The sequence below is a fragment of the Athene cunicularia genome, assembly GCF_003259725.1.
Source record: "Athene cunicularia isolate RWA chromosome 5 unlocalized genomic scaffold, athCun1 chr5_part1, whole genome shotgun sequence".
In the NCBI taxonomy this organism is placed as follows: Eukaryota; Metazoa; Chordata; class Aves; order Strigiformes; family Strigidae; genus Athene; species Athene cunicularia.
The window spans coordinates 45,956,646-45,973,710 of NW_020799101.1; the positions used below are offsets into that span (position 1 = coordinate 45,956,646).

Below are 17,065 nucleotides of genomic sequence, written 5' to 3' on the forward strand. Positions count from 1 at the left end.
TTTTGGAAGTGCTCTTTCTGACTTAACAGGTAATTACAGGGCTTCAATTACTGCTACATATTTTGGAGTTAGATTGTTAGTTTTCATGGAAGTGCTTCTCAGTTCCTGAAGATCTCGGTGCATTTAGCTGCCTACTCTGAGAAGGGAGGATATGACGATACATATTTGCCCGTAGTTTCTGGGTTATCTTCTCTAGATGGTAGATGACAATTAACTAGAGCTTGTTGGAAGATAAATTTGGTATTGCTTTTCCATCTCATGGAAAGTATTCCACCCTAGGACATGTGTTAATAAAATGAAAACAAACCCAAAAACTACAGTCATTAATTTCTGGGAAAAATGTTGACCTGCTGTTAAAGACTGATTATAGTTGGATAGGTATGGGAACTTTTTGTCCAAAATGCTTTTCTTGCTGGCTGAAACCTGAATCTTTTCCTTTTTTTTTTTCAGCTTTTCATTGACTATTTAGGGTTTTTTTCTTTTTCCTGTTGAAAGAAAACAGACACTTTTGAAGGAAAATTTAATTTAGCAAAACTCCTTTGAAATTAGTTTGAGCATATAATTTTTATCTCTCACCATATACAGCACTAAAGAAAAAAGTAGAACCTTAATAACAGATTTTTCTAATGGTACATTTCACAGCTTACTAAGTGACGGATTACAACTATTCATCAAAATTATGTAAGTATTTTCTGTGAGTTTTACTCTGCGGAAATAAATTTTCTCCTTACAGCTTTTCTACCTAGAGTTAATATAAGCCTGTCATAGATGACAGTTCCCGCTACACACAGTTCCCACTAGAAAAAAAACTGCTCATAACTTAAAACACCCTAGCTGGTGTTTAATTTCTCTGAACAGGTAGAATTTGAACAGACATTTGTTTGTTCCAAACAATTGACTGCAGTGTTTAGTAACCCATTTGTTTTTCAGTTTTGTTGGCTTGATGTGATAGTATCAGATAGAATTAACTAGGCATGTCACCTTGCAGTGATGACTCCTCAGCGTGGGAAATTCTAAATGACATGTATTGATGAAAAGACCCCTTATAATTAATGTGCTTTTCAAACAAACTGCAGGGAAACTCTTCAAATAACTGGGGGAAAAGACAAACTAGAAATCAGCTTCTAACTGTGAAAAGGATAAACAATGGAGGCCAGAGCGTGAGCTTGCACACATAGAGTTTACACCCACAGTTCTGCATATGAACTTCTAGAAAAACATATCTTCTGTTTAAATAACTCTATTAATAGCTTGAAAAGGTCTCCAAGGAGTCAAAAAGAAAGGAATTTCAACTTATTTTTGGTTACTGGAGGAGAGGTGGAAATTTGCTAGCTCTCTGAAAAGTGTAGAAAATGCCACATCTTTCTGGGACCTCAGGGGAAATATAGCCTGTGTTGCCCACAGTTCCTATCAGGCTCTTGTAGCTCACCAGTGAAACCTAGATAAATGTTGAGCTGGTGTTTAATTAGTGAATTAATTCTTTGCTTAAAAATTAGAAAATTATATAGCTTAAAAATGGTGTGAAGGCAAGGGAAGTGAAGTAGTGGCTGTCTGCTGCTATATTATGGACATACTGGTATTTCCAGAACATGCTTGAAGATATGCAAAGGTCATCCTGTAGAGGTAAAGGGAGCTCCTGCTGATAGTAAAGTAGATAAAGTAGTATAGTAAAGTGCTGAAGAAATGGAAGACCTTACACTGTGCCACTAGCTGATGCTCTACTGGTTATTACAGTAATGATGAACAGGGCCTAATTGTTCAAAATTTTGATACTGGAGTGATTTTTGCCTTGTGAAAGTTGCATCACATTGCAGATGATTCACCCCTTTGGTGTTTTAGTATTAGTATTGATATATTTCCATGTTTCATTATTGGTATTTACGTATTTCAGTATTTTTTTTTCTGTTTATTTTAACCCCTGGTCACCCTCAGAATTAGAAGGAATAGTATAGGCAAGGTCTCATTCCAAAGCAGTAGCACTCTTAGCTGTCCATTGTCAGAAAGCATAAAACTCATTTGGATGGAAAACCTACCGAACTGTGTAATATACCAAGTTTCAGTGGAGGGCAGCATCTATGCACAGGTCTTCTAAGTCTGTGATAAAGAGCTGACAGAGCTGGGGGTATTTTTGTGTATGCCCTAACTACTCTTCTGCTTTGTTTAACAAGTTCTTGTCCCTCCCTGAACAATCAAACCTCTAGTAGAATGATCACTAAAAGAAAAATATTGTTATTTTCTTCTAGTAAATTCTGAGGGTTTTTTCTTCACAAACATATGAAACTGAGTTACCCAAAATACATTCTGGAATTGTATTGAAATTAATTTTTTTTTAAAAACCATTTTTCTTACAGCCTAGTATTTACTCTGATGTTTATAAGAAAGCATTTGCTTGGGATCCAGAAATATTGAGTATAGGCGATTCCCAGAGATTTACAAATCTGTCACTCCTTCAGATCTTTCAGACAAGATAGTATGTCCTCTTGCTCCTAAGAGAAATGAATGGAAGAGGTTAAAGACCTAATCCAGGGCACCAATTATGCTGTTTTCATCTTTCTTACACATTAGTAACATGGTCTTAGAAATGTGTGTATTGAGGACAGAATAATGCCAACTTTCACAGGCTCTGGTATGTTTCTCAAATGATATGTATTTTAAGATTGTTCCCCCTCCTCCTCACTATGGTTTATGAAAAATTACACTGGAGTTTACCTGGGTACTATGCAAACTCTTGGTTCTTCCAGTGTGTTTTCAACTCTATGTAGTTTATTTGTCAACTGAGACTTTTATATTATCACCATTAACATCAAGATCACAGATAACTTTTTTCTTTCAAATCATACCCTTGAAGTGTACTTCGTGAAGGCATTTACGTTCACTACTTTGTGTATCATAGTGTTCAAGAGTGTGTTATTTCCTTATGAAACAAATATGAGAAAGAAGGGAATTATTCAGTGCTGTGATTGCTGTCATTTAGAGTAAGGGCAAAAGAAAAGAAGGAAACACTGGCAAATCAGATCTCTATTGGAAAGTTCAATATGACAGCTTCCTAACTACAAAGACTTCCACTACTTTTTAGAACATTAATCTCCTGTGAGAATCACTGAAATTGCAAAATGGGGCCATCAAAATGTACTGGAAATGGCAAATTCTGGACATTCTATATTCAGCAGTACTTACATTGTACAAGAAAGTGAGGAGCAAGATACTGGAAAATATAAAGGACATTCATACTCCATAATTTTCTGTAAACTGAGGTCATACTGTTTTTTCTAGTTCTTTTGTTGAAGTCTGACACCTTGCAGAAGGATAATAAATATAATGGACATATCCTATTAGTTGGCACACCAGCAGGAGGCTGACCTAGATTGCTTATTTGGAATAAAATTTACAGGAGGAGAGAAAGAGACTATATTAAACCAAGCCTTTTCCAATTTACATCAGTGAAAGAGAGAAGGGTACACTTCATTACCCATGTTATATGTGTCCACTTTTGGCTTGCACTGTGTGAATAGTCTTTCTTAAAAGGCCACTTGGGGGATATAAACATATACATTTTCAAACTCAGCGCACTTTAGTGCTCACAGAAGCTTTTCCACACAAGCTTGCCAAGGCTACACCAGCTGTTAGTAAGGCCTTCTGTGTGTGCACAGAGACAATTGTGCCAATTTATATATTATGTGGTGATTTTCAGGTACAGACAAATGACCAGTAAAGATAAAGCAATACTATACAACATGTACTATTACTATATACAGTAATATAATCCAGTTCTCAGTAAAAGTCTCCAGAAATGAAAGGTAATTTTATGGATCTTATACACATAACTGAAGATATTTTCTGCATAATTTACACAGGATATAAGTCCAACCATATAAAATTTATTTGTATAAAAAATTTATGCTCCTGTAAATAATCCTGTTGGCATTGCCTGAGGAAAGCCTACTTGTGTAAGTAAATGCTGCTACGAATCATACATACAGCAAGACTATGATAAAAATCCTATTGTTGTCTGGTACTTCCATGCCAGTCTGTTTCTTCATTTATCTTAACCATCTTACCTTTCATCCTGTGAAACCTTCTGGACAGAGGTAATTTTATTTTATTTTTACAGAACCCAGCTTAATGGACCCACCACATAAAACAAGAATATGTAACATATAGTAAAAGAGAATGTTGTTAAGTAGCAGAAAATAAATAAGTAAGTAAGTAAGTAAGTAAGTAAATAAATAAATAAATAAATAAAATAGCTTCTAATATGAAGCTTTCTAGAAGAGAAAAATCTAAAAATTGCATTGCTAACATATAAAAAAGTGTTGCAGGATGGGGTTGTGAGACAAGACAGACACCAATATATTTAACAGTCAAGCACCAAAAGTTTATCAGCAAAACAATTCCTTATATATTCTTGTACATTCTAAAAATAACAGCAAATCCATGTGTTGCTCTAGCGCATGCTCATTTCAAAAACTTGTTCTTCTCAGCATTTTCGGTGAGGACTACTAACCGCGTGCAGCTGGTAGATAACTTTCTGCTTTGTTATTTTAAAGAATCCCTTCTTATCTATTTCTTCCCTAAGAAGAACAAATTCTTTTGCTTTTAGCCGCCGTTAATCTAGACACCGTTAGTCTTCTAACACAAGTGCGTCATTAATTCAGACGTCGTTAATCATCTAACCCAAATGCTGATGACACTTCTACATTGTCAGTGACGCAGAAGGTTTGCGACCCGGCATACGCACCTACAATTCCCCCTTTTCTTTTAATTAAGGTCTCTAGGCTATTCACTATACAAGATAGACAACATTTCAATAGAACAAAAAGACAGCATTCCAATAATCCCGCTATGCATATTGTCTTGCAATTACTAATAATACTGCCTAAATATAAATTGAGAGTAATTAGAAAGATTTATACAGCACAAACTTAATAAAGCACTAACACTCAGATCTGCAATCGCTGGGGAACCCTGGATGCAGCGAGAATTCAGAGTACCCTTCCTAGCAAATCGGAAATCCTGCGTGATGCATCCATCCGTAGGTGAGGCATCCAAGGTTGCTGCAAGCAGGTCCAGCCTCTAAATCAACAGGCCAGAATAAATGGCAAATTTTTTTGACCGGGAACGTTTGATTTCATCCACCTGTTGGGTTCCACCCAGAGACTGGTCACCACTCAAGGGAGAAAACCAAGGGAGTTTCTAATAAGGTAAACCACTTTGAGTTCCTAATTCTTAATATTGCTAAACAATGAAAGTTAAATACACATTCTTATATAATTTCATCCTTATTGATAACTACATTCTGTCTAATCTACGTCTTTCACTAATTACTAATAAACCAAAATATTTCATTAAGGAGTTGCAATTACTGTTAGCATTTTCTCTTTTAATAGTTGGCAACTGTATTGTATTTTGTCCTGTTGCGGTATCAAGTGCTACTCATACATTCTGCTTAAATGGTCAGTCGAAGAGGCTGCAAACTGTCAGCACAGGGGCATCCACAGCACCCACAGCTGGATCCTGAGTGCTGGCTGCCTCACGTCTCAGGTATGGGCGCACACACCTTTGCAGTAACCACTGGGGAATGTGACCTTTGGAGACACAAGCATAACCTCTTCCCCAGGTTATTAAAGGATATGTGGTCCTTCTCAATTACCACTTTCTAGGTTTTTTAACACTTGAGTTTTGCTTTGGACTTCTTGTTGATCTGGTATCTGTGATGAGAAATGACACAATATTTGTGGCACCTGTGAGACAGGGGAAATGTTTAAAAGGTTCATGACATATAATACCTTATTTATACCTTATTTAGCCTTTCGTGAGGTGTAGATTGATTCCCTGCATCTCCTCCTTTTTTTTTTTCTTTTCTTTTTTTCTTTTCCTTTTTTTTTAATTATTTTTACTCTTTTTTTTTTTTTTTTTTTTTTTTTTTTTTTTTTTTTTTTTCATGTGTATGCCCCACAATGGCCTGTCCTCCGGTGAGTTGGGAATGCGCAAGCAGTCCTGCTGATTGCCAGTCTCCCTCGAGAATGATGTTGTGAATAACTCCAGACCAACCGCTCTGTTGAGGCCACTCTAATGGCATTACAGCTGATGGTGGTGATGGACTGTAACTAGGTGGTAAATTGTTAGTAGTACAGCCCTTTACTGATATTTCTATCTTTTGCAACTTGTCTAGTATCTTGTTTAAATCATCCTCTTTTTTACTCTTGTTATTCTTACTATTATTGTCAATTGGCAGGGGAGGATGCAGCGAACTGCTGGGTGACACGGATGACACACTTCCGCTGGGCGGCACAAAAAAGAGCAAAATTCTGTATTGTAAATTGCATATTAAAGTATACTGGGATTTCAGTACAGAAATTAACATATATATAAAGAGCTAATGTGACAAAAATAATTTCTCCCTCTATCTCTTCATTCTTCCTGTCCATTCTTACATGTCCACATGATGAAATAAAACACTTGAGCTCACATGTTCATGTTGTACATCCAGCCATCTGCATGAAAAGCTTAGTTAATGTCCTAGAGCTCTATTTTAAGAAAGAAAAGAAAGAAAAAAAAAAAAAAACCCACAAAAAAAATAGAAAAATTATATTCTGATGAATTACAACAATAAGAGTGGAAACTACCAATACTCATTAATGAAGAACACAGAAGAATCCTGTTTATCCATGTAAGGCTTTTTATTTTGCACTTCAAATACAGTGAAATCATAATCTCCATAATTTTCTCATACTATTGAACACATTTCACTCATAAATGCATCCTCCTTAACATAATCTTAAACATCTCAGATTTTATTCACAGCTCATTGAGAACCAAAAAGGCCAATTATAAGTGAGAACCAAGCTAAGTAATAAAATTCCAACCTATACTGACAGAAGAGGACTGTATACTCTGTCTTTATTACAAAGATACAAACCCAACTTAATTTAATCACTTTGAATTACTAAGTGCTGCCAGACGGATAGTCAGAAGAGTATATATTAGTTAAGGCAATGCATATCTTATAATTTATTCCCTGAACTGCACTACTGCTTCTTAGTTATTATATTTTTTATGCACTACTTCAGTTACTGTTATGGAAAAAGCACTTAAAATAAGGTTTAACAAGAAGATCTCCATTGCAGTTAGAGTGATACAGTACTAATAAATTCTGTCTGTGCTTCTTCAGCTTGTCTCAGATGTAACCCAAATTAAAAAAAAAAAAAATCCACCTTATTCTCCATGACTTTTTAACTTGAAGCATATATGAAAGGTTCTGAAACCAACAACATATTGTTTCACCCTGATTAAACATGTCAAGGACATAAGCAGTGGACTTCCAGATTCTCTCTCAGAAGCTGGTCATGTGGTCATGAAAACAGATACTGGCACCTCCACAACTGGAAAATGTCTCTAGCAACTACCTATGTGGCTTCTATGCTGGCCATTGGTAATGGCACTGCATGGTGTCCCTTCACAGTACATACGGGGGCCCTGGAACTTGTAAATGAAGCAGAGAAGGATGAAGAAAATGAGACAAACAAGGAGGAAAACCAATGTCCACCAAGGCTGAGTCACTCTAGACCAGGTATTAAAATCAACTCTAAAAAGGACTCCCAAAGGGTCATTGTAGTGGGTGACTACATTCTGAGGGGTGTCAAAGGCCCAATATGCAGACCGGACCCGCTTCATAGGGAAGTCTGCTGCCTCCCTGGGGCATGGGTAAGGAACCTCATGGCAAAATCCCCACTCTAGTGAGACCCAAGGACTACTACAGTCTTTTGGTTTTTCAGGTAGGTAGTGACAACATTACCAGGAAAAGTCCTAAATCAATGAAGACAGATTTCAGGGTCTTGGGGAAAATGGTTAAGAGGTCAGAGACACAAATTGTGTTCTCCTTCATCCCTTCAGTTGCAGGGATGTAGGAGGAAGATTACAGGACAAGTCAATAGATGAACTTGTGGCTCCAAGACTGGTGTTACCTGCAGGGCTTTGGATTTTTCAGTAACAGATGCCAGACCTCTTGGCATCAGATGGGATATACCTGTCCCATAAGGGGAACAGGGCAGGAGTTAACTGGTCTCATTGAGAGAGCTTTAAACTAGATTTCAAGGGGGAAGGGGACAAAATTGGAACTCCCAGACATAAGCCCAAGGGTAAATTACCAGAGTTTGTCGACTGTTGTGCTAGCAATGACCCTCACCCTGCCTTCTCAGTGGACACAAGGGATGGAGACATGCAGCACAACAAAGATGCAAGGGATATTGATGGATCAGTAACTGTGGCGAAACCTGTGAAATGTCAGGCCAGACTTAGGACCTGTAAATGCAAAATATGCTGGGAACATCAGCCTATCTGAAGGGCATCTATACCAACGCACACAGCATGGATAACTGTGATGGTCTGACTTTGGCTAAATGCCAGCTATCCACCAAGTCGCTCTATCATATCACTTCCCCACTCTTTTCCCCTTGTTTTCTCAACAGGGCAAATAGGGGAAAGAAAATAATATAGACCAACCCTTGTGGGTAAAAGAAAAGCAGTTTTAATATAAGCAAAATGAAGCAAAGGTCCGCGCATGGAAGCAAAAGGAAAACAGATTTATTCTTTAGTTCCCATGAAGAGGCGATGTCAGGCCTTCACAGGAAGCAGGGCTCCAATACACTTAGTGGTTGCCTTGGAGGACTAAGGGTGTCCCCACCCCCTTCCTCCTTTCTCCCAGCTTTATACTGAGCAGACATCATATGGTCTGGAATACCCCTTTGGTCGGTTCGGGTCAGCTGTCCTGGCTGTGTCCCCTCCCAAGATCTTGCCCACCCCGTCCCACTGCAGGGGTGTGTGTGTGTGTGTGTGTGTGTGTGTGTAAATGTCAGAAAGAGCTTTGGTGCTGTGTAAGCACTGCTTAGCAGTAGTCACAACACCAGGGTGCTACCAACACCCTGCCAGCTCCCGACATAAAACACAGCACCATGAGGGCTGCTACAGGGAAAAACCAATTCCAGCTCAGCCAGACTCAGTACAATAACAAACAGGAGGAGCTTGGAGTGGCTATCACAGAAACATGGTGGGATGTCTCCAGTGACTGGAGTGCACCAATTGATGCCTACAAGCTCTCTAGAAGAGATAGACATGGTGGAGTGGTGTTGTTTGTTAGGGAGTATTATGATTGCTTTGAACACAAGCATAGTAAAAGACAGTGTGTAATGTCTTCGCGTTAGAATCAGGGGGAAGTACAACAGGGCAGTTGTAGTAGGAGTCTACTATAGGCCACTCAACAAGGAGTGGATGAAATATTCTAAAGGCACTTAGGAGAAATCTCACAATTGCTTGCCCTTGTTCTTGTGGGAGACTTTAAATTCCCAGACAACTGCTTGAAATACAACACAACAGAGAGGGACAATTCCAGGAGATTCCTGGAATGTGTGGGAGATAACTTTCTGACACAGCTGGTGAGTGAACCGACAAGAGAAGGTGCCCTGTTGGATCTCCTCTTCGTGAACAGAGAAGGACTGGTGGAGGATGTGGCAGTTGGAGGCCAACTAGGGCACAGAGATCATGTCTATTCTTAGAGAGTCCAGGAGAGGGGCAGTAGAACTGACATCCTGGACTTCCGAAGGGCTGACTTTGCCTTGTTTAGTTACCTGCTTGACAGGATCCCTTTGGAGATGGCCCTGAACGATATAGGGGTCCATAAAGGCTATATACTCTCAAGAAGAAAGTCTTAATGGCACAGGATCAAGCTGTAAGAGAAGCCAGGGACAGCGAAGACCACCCTGGCTGAACAGGGAGCTTTGGCTGCAACTCAGGGAGAAAAACAGAGTTTACAGCTTTTGTAGAAGGGGCCAGCCACTCACAATGATTACAAAGATGCTGTGAGACTATGTAGGGCAGAAATCAGGAGGTCTAAATCCCATCTAGAAATTAATCTGCTTTCAGCAGTCAAGCATAACAAGAACAGTTTCTATAGGTACTTCAACAGGAAAAGAAAGACTGGGGAGAGCCTACATCCGCTGCTTGATACAGGAGGAAACATGGCAATGAGTGATGAGGTGCTTTGCCTCAGTCTTTAATACCAAGACTAGTTGAATTGAGGTAATCCAGCCTCTTCAGCCAGAAGACAGAGACTAGGAGAACAACACCCCCACAGTCCAGGAGAAGATAGCCAGTGACCTGCTGCATCACACAGATACACACAAGTCTTTGAGACCAGATGGGATGTACCTGAGGGTGTTGAAACACCTGGCTGGGGTGCTCACCAAGCAACTTTTCGTCATTTAACAGTAGTCCTGGCTGACCAGGGAGGGGTCCCAACAGACTGGAAATTGGCCAATGTGAAGCCCATCTATAAGAAGGGCTGGAAGGATGACCTGGGAAATTACAGGCCTTTCAGCTTGACTTCAGTGCCCAGGAAGCTGATGGAATGGCATTGGAATGGGCTGCCCAGGGCAGTGGTGGAGTCCCCATCCCTGGAGGTGTTTAAGAGTCGGATCAACATAGCACTTAGAGATATGGTTTAGTAGGCAATGGTCAGTGTTAGGTTAATAGTTGGACTAGATGATCTTCAAGGTCTTTTCCAACCTAGATGATTCTGTGATTCTGTGTTCAAGTTCAGCAGAACTTGGTTCTTATGGGTGACTTCAACCACCCAGACATTTGTTAGAAGAACAATACAGTCGCTCACATGTCAACCATCAAGTTTCTAGAATGTGTAGAGGACTGCTTTCTCATAAAAATTTTAGATGTACCAACCAAGAACGCGGCATTCCTGGACTTGCTAATCACAAACCAAGAAAACCTACTTTGTTAGTGATAGTCTTGTCTGCACTGATCACAGTATTGCGCAATTTGGTATCCTGCTGTGCATGCTAAATGTTAGTACTAACACAAAGATTTTAGTTTTTAGAAGAGCAAACCTTAGCTTGCTCGGAGCTCATTTGGGAGACATTCCATGTGAAACTTCTATGGAGGATAAAGGAGCTTGTGAGTGCTGGGCGTTTTTCAAGAATGCTCTCCTGGAAGGACAAAAAGCATTAATCTCTTGAAAATAAGGGAAATAGATGTGCAAAACACCTCCTCGGCTTAGCCTCTGAGTCTGCTCAAAATCAAAATAAGCATACCAGAGATGGAAAAGTGGATGAGTACCCCTTGAGGACTACAAGGGCATTGTCAGGATGTGCAGAGATGCAGTTATAAAAGCAAAACCTCAGCTCAAATTGAAATTGGCCAGAGATGTCAAAAACTACAAGGACGTGTTCTTCAGGTTGTCTTGGTTTGTGTAAGTGATAGGGGTTTTGGTAGCAGAGGAGGAAGCTACAGTGGTGGCCCCTGCGAAAAACTTCTTGAAGCTCTCCCAGCAACAATTTGGACCTGCTTTTGCACCAAGGCTGGGCCAATTAGCTGCACCTCTGTGATAATGTGTTTAAGACAGGAAACCCAGTAGGAGGAGTGGGAGTTGTGAGGAAAAGTTGTGAGGAGAACATCTGTGTAAACATTGAGGTCAGTGGAAGAACAGGGGAGGAAGCAGGGAAGGTGCACTGGAACAGAGATGGCAGGGCTGCCCCTCTCTGCCACCCATAGAGGTCTATGGTGGACCACATACCAATTTGCGGCCTGCAGAGGGCCACATGCCCAACCAGGTGACTGCACCCAAAGAAGACTTCTCCATGGGAAGAAGGCTCCACTGTTGTAGCCTGGTGCTGGGAGAATTGCAACATACAGGGGTCACGCACATGCCTGTGGAAGTGACTCATGTCAGAGAGAGTTTGTGGAGGACTGTCTCTTATGAGAGGGGGACCATGCTGGACCAGGGGAAGAATGCTAGAAGTTTCCCCACCCTGAGGTGGGAGAAGCGGCAGGACTGACTGTACACCTCATTCCCCACCTCCTATGATGCTGCAGCATAGGAAGTAGAGATATCGGGAGTTAAACTGAGTCCAGGAATAAGGGAGGGATGGGAGATGGCATTTGCAAGATGTGGTAATACTTCTTACAGTCCTCCTCTGTCTGTTACATGTTGTTGTTGTTAGTGCCTGTATTAAATTTTATGTTCTTTTTTTCTTCCTCTAATAAGTCTGACTTTTGTCCTTGCCATACTGGATGAGATCATCCCTCCCTGTCCTTATCTCAGTTTCCTTGGTCTTTTGCTTTTCTCCTTTCCAGCACTGGGGAGAAGGGGGAGAGTGAGCAGCTGCATGGTATTTAGTTTCCCTCTGATCTCAAACCATTACACAAGTACATAATCAGCAAGTAGAAACAGAGGAAAATATTGGCCTGCTGTTAAACAGGAGAGGTGAATTAATCACCAACAACACTGAAAATGCAGAGGTTCTTCTTTTCTTCACCTCTGCTTTACCAGCACTGCTGGACCCCAGCTCTTGGGAATAAAAACCCAGGTCTATGCAAACACAGACCCACCATCAGTGAAGAAAGAGTTGGTATATGAATTATTACAGGAGCTTGACCCCTACAAATTGATGGACCCTGATGGTATCCACCTGAGGGTGTTAAGAGAGATGACTGGCACTGTTGTGAGGCTGGTTTCCATAATCTTTGAGAAGTTGTGGAGATTGGGGGACATCCCAGAAGACTGGAGGAAGGTTAATGTCACCCACACCTACAAGAAAGGCTTAAATCAGGATCTAGGAAATTACAGGCCCATCAGTCTTAGTTCGGTTCCTGGAAAAGGTATGGAACAAATTTCCCTGGCAGTTATCACAAGTCAAATGAAGCACATGATTAGGAAAAGCCAGCACAGACTCACCAAGGGCAAACCAAACTTGATAAACCTGATTGCCTTCTACGACAAAGTAACCCGCTTGGTTGATGTAGGGCGAGAGGTGGACATTGTCTACCTGGATTTCTCCAAGTCTTTCCATACAGTTCCCCACAGCCTCCTCCTAGAGAAACTGATATGTTACAGTCTAGACAAGTGGTCTGTGCAGTGGATGAGGAACTGGCTGACAGGCCACATCCAGAGCCTGGTGGTAAATAGCTCTTTTTCAAACTGACAACCTATTACAAGTAGGATCCCACTGAGATCTATATTGGGCCAATGCTGTTTAGTATCTTCAGAATTAATCTGGATGATGGGATCAAGTGTACCCTGATGGGTTTTGCTGACAGTACCAAACTAATTGTGGAAACAGACACTTCAGAAGGACACCCTGCAGGAAGTACTGGATAGACTGGAAGAGTGGACTATCAAAAACCTTAGGAAGTCCAATAAGGACGAGTGTAAGGTCTTCTACCTGGTAAAACATAATCAATGAGTGCAACACAACCTGGGATCTATGTGGCTGGGAAGTAGCTGTGTGTAAAGAGACTTGGGGGTCCAGGTGGACAACAAGCTCAATATGACTGAAGAGTGTGCTCCAGTGGCAAAGAGAGCCAACAGGATGCTGGGTTGCATCAACAATGGCATCACCAGCAGAGATAAAGAAGTATTATTCCATTCTACTCAGCACTTACCAGGCCATGCATGGAATACGTGTTCAATTTTAGTCCCTGCTATACAAGAAAAAGTAGATGGGCTGGAGAGAGTCCAGAAGAATGCGAAAAAGATGATCAAATGACTGGGATGCCTACCATATGATGAAAGGGTGAGAGAATTCAGTTTATTCAGCTTTGAGAAAAGAAAACTTGGAGACCTTATCACCATGGTTGCAGTATTTTAAAGGGTGGCTACAAAAAAGATAGACACTTCCTTTTTGCAAGGAGTCACATAGAAAAGATGAGGAGTAATGAGTACTAGTTATTCCTGTGGAGATTCTGATTGGCCAAAAATTTTTCACAATGAGAACAATCAGCCACTGGAATAATCTCCCCATGGAAGCTGCAGATTTGCCCACACTGGACAGTTTTAAAATTCATCTGGACAAGGCATGGAACCGTTGTATTTTTGCAAAGAAAAGTTGGACCAGATGATTCTTGTGGTCCCTTCTGACCTGGTATTGTATGATTCTGTGATTCTACTAATATGACACCAAGGAATACTTTTATTTTTTTTCTTTTTTCACCCAAGATGAGTAATAGTTGGCGAGTCAGTACCTTAAAACTGTGTTCTCCATTGAACTGTATGTAACACTTGCACTCTTAATTGCACTGTGACACCCTGACCTTAAAAAATTAATTGGAAGTTTCACAACATTAAGGATTTGTTGCCTGCTTTAATAAGTGAGACTTAGAGAAGCCTTCATTAGCCCTCCAGCCCTAATGATTCTGAATAGATTGGCTAATGAAGTATAAAGATGGCCGTTCCAAGGAATCTAAGCTACTATAGATGGCAAGAAGATTCTTTTTTTCCCCCCCTTCTGCCTATTTTAAAAAATTATTTTATAAATAAATGTGCCTGTTTGTAGTTTTGTCTGGATTTATAACAAGGCTGGTGAGCTAAGCTTTTGTTAAAGTACAGGAAAAAGTTGGATATGATTTCCTGACACTTGATTAAGGAATGTACAGCCACTTTGGTTCGAACTAAATTCCTATCAATAATCCAACTCACTTTGTAAGATCATGCTGACAATATTAACCCTAAACCTTGCACAGTTATGCTGATTAATGCTTTTCTCTTCCCCATAAGTTGTACAAAGAACTGAAAAGTGGAATTAGATTTAAATCTTCTTCAGAGGTAGTGAGGCTATTAAAACCAATTTTCAAGGAAAAGCTTCCCACTTCTCTCCCTAAACCAGTACACCTACTCTTAAGATGTATACAAACAAACTTGCCCTCAGAAAGAAAAAACAAAAAAGCATGAGACAGGAATAAAAGGGAAAGTCAGCCTCAGTATTACAAGTTAAACCAGATCCAGATGCACTTCAGGAATTTCTGGGGGCATGCAGAAATGCCATTGTGCTCATTAAACTCCTAGACAGCACTTTCATTTTCACTATGAAAGATGGGCTGACCTTGCCAGTCCATTAAACTCTAACAAGAGTCTCTGCAGGTTCATAGTTCCAATTATGACAGTTTATAGGACCTTAGCAATAAATACAGTTTGAATTATTCCACTGTGGGCTGATCGTTGTTTCTGCATTTAACAAATAAACAATGTGTTGGAGATGGAAACTCAAATGTCTTTTAGTTATTTCAAAAGTGAAAGACTGGATACACCTCAGCTAACATGCGGTTAAGATTCACAAACAGGCTTTTCCTCTGGGCTTCACTTGAAGCTATTTGCTTCTTTTTGGCTGACATGAAAACTTTATATCAGGACTGAAAATAATATCTGAAAAGGAACTAAACAAGCTATATGAATTTGTACATAATGTAGCTATACATAGTGGATGATAGCATATCATTATTGTCTAGCAAAGAGAAGAGAGCAGGTAGGTGGGTAGGTACTGTATTAATCAAATGTTTAGGAACATTATTTCTGTTCAAGAAAAGGAGAGATATATTTTTGTGTGTATAGGGAATAGTTAGAGTGATTATTAAAATAAATCTGTATTATATGTATCTCATCCCACAAGGTAGGTTACAAGGGGGGTGAATCTTCTGAATTTCCCAAGAGCCTGTGTGCAGGTAGGAGATACAATTTCTGCTCAGCAGAGCCATAGGGCAGGCCGAGTCACTACAAAGAAACAACTGTGTCGCTGACTTTATTAACTGATCACTTTAGTGACTGTATGAAGACAATTTGGCAGCAATCAACAGATAACAATCAGGGAAGGAATAAAGGCATTTTGGCAATTACACTATTTTCCTAATAACCCGTTAATGATCAACCAATCTCAATTCAATTTGTACAAAACATATACATTAATATATGTAAGAAAAAGAGAGAGAGCAAAAAGAAGAAAGAGAAAAGAGAGGAGGGAGGGATAGGAAAAGGGGTATCACTAATCTTAGATTCTGGGTTGTCACACAGTAAGCCCAGCTTGGTCTGTATGTGGTGGGTTGACAAAGACACACGTGGGGTATTGCCTTGATATCGTTTTTCTTATGTATGTGCAATAGGTTGTTCCACAAGGTTCTTTTGTCTGGCTTATACATGCACAGTTTGGCAAGTTCTGTCTATGGGCAACCACGGAAGGGAGTGGGACAGAAATGGCCCACCATTACGCCTCTACAGTGCTTGCTCCACTTTTCCCCAACAGAGCATTCCTCAAGTTGTTTGAGACATCGGCTTTATGAGCAGTTTCTTGTTTATGAACAGTTTGTGACAATACGTATTTGTGTTGTGTTCTAAAATGAGGGGAAACTGATAAATTAGGAAAAAAAAATATGGCAGAAATACTATGAAATTATCAACTTTTGTATATTCAAAAATGTTGAATGAAAAACAATACTTGTAGCAGGAACCCCCTTATTTGCAGGATGAGGCTGTGAGACAAGACACACATCAATATGGTTAACAGTCAAGCTCCAACGTTTATTACCAAAATAAGTCCTTATATATGTTTGTGACAGCAGATCTGTGTGTTGCTCTGGCGCATGCTCATTTCAAAAACTCGTTCCTCTCAGCACTTTCAACAAGCGCTACTAAGCGTACACAATTGGTAGATTTCTGCTCTGTTATTCTACAGATTTCTTTCTTATCTGTTGCTTCCCTAATGAGCAAAACCACTTTTGCTTTTAGCCATCGTTAATCTAGACGCTGTTAGTCTTCTAACACAAGTGCGTCATTAATTTAGACATCGTTAATCTTCTAACTTGAATGCTGATGACACTTTTATATTGTCAGTGATGTAGACGGTTTGTGACCCGGCATACACACCCACATTTCCCCCTTTTCTTTTTATTAAGGCCTCTATCCTATTTACCACACAAAACAGCAATAATCCCACTATGTATATTGTCTTGCAGTTATTAACAATGCCTAGAGATAAATTGAGAGTGATCAGAAAGATTCACACAGCACACACCCTTAAATTCTTCATATCCATATTCTGGTGCCAGTAAGACAAATCTATAGTTGCTTTATTCTGCAAAACAGCGTGCTTTATACTACCTTCATCTGTCAACAAATTACTTACTATATTAGATGTTAATTTTTTTTACACTCCAACAGGCTATTTTGTTCAAGGTGGATAAGGCTTTTATAACCCCTACTCCCGGGGGCTAAGCAAGATATAGTGACAATCTC

At 39.9% G+C, this 17,065-nt stretch overlaps 1 long non-coding RNA gene across 1 annotated transcript in view; it reads right to left on the reverse strand.

The window, feature by feature from the left end:
* The window catches only part of LOC113480796, a 19,688-nt gene continuing 2,623 nt past the window's right edge, over nt 1-17,065 (reverse strand). The window contains exons 2-3 of the long non-coding RNA XR_003398534.1: nt 5,440-5,445; nt 1-11 (exon numbers count right to left, since the gene is read on the reverse strand). This is a non-coding gene — a long non-coding RNA (uncharacterized LOC113480796). The remainder of the gene's footprint in view (nt 12-5,439; nt 5,446-17,065) is intronic.